General features: G+C 46.3%; 1 pseudogene; it reads right to left on the reverse strand.

Moving 5' to 3' along the window:
• On the reverse strand, positions 1-62 carry LOC135531459 (U6 spliceosomal RNA; annotated as a pseudogene; the record flags this gene model as incomplete).
• Between the last annotated feature and the right edge of the window lie 620 nt (positions 63-682).

Here is a 682-nt window from a genome sequence, read left to right on the forward strand (position 1 = left end):
GGGCCATGCTAATCTTCTCTGTATCGTTCCAATTTTAGTATATGTGCTGCCGAAGCAGGCACAATACAGACATGGAGAGGCCCTCATATATAGAGCACAACCCCCTGACATTTCAGGATCCTGGTTGAGTCAAACAGACCTTCAGAGCTCCAAAAACCACCCATAGAAGGTTCCCCAGGATATTGTATAGACATGAAACTGGTAGGGATAATAATGGCTACCTTGTGTGTTGTAATGTTCTAACCTCTGCCTCAGGAGTTGCAACGTATGCTGGGTGATATGCGAGTACACTGTCCCGTCTAGGACGTTGATAGGGTAGAACATGATGACGTAACAAAAGCCCTCGCACAAAACCCCACCCACTCACTGAAACCCGACACGCTCTGGGCTGCATTCACTAAAGGTCCTCATGCATAGACGTAGCAGGAAATGTTGTGAAGCCAACCTCAAAAATACCCTAACATGGGGACTTTAAAATCGTGTACCTTACGTGAATATGTGCTATTTGGTAAGATGGCAGGGGTAGCCTAGTGATTAGAGCATTGGACTAGTAACCAGAAGGTTGCAGTTCAAACCCCTGAGCTGACAAGGTACAAATCAGTCGTTCTGCCCCGAACAGGCAGTTAACCCACTGTTCCCAGGCCGTCATTGAAAATAAGAATTTGTTCTTAACTGACTTGCC

Source organism: Oncorhynchus masou, unplaced genomic scaffold (assembly GCF_036934945.1).
Source record: "Oncorhynchus masou masou isolate Uvic2021 unplaced genomic scaffold, UVic_Omas_1.1 unplaced_scaffold_15938, whole genome shotgun sequence".
NCBI classification, from domain to species: domain Eukaryota; kingdom Metazoa; phylum Chordata; class Actinopteri; order Salmoniformes; family Salmonidae; genus Oncorhynchus; species Oncorhynchus masou.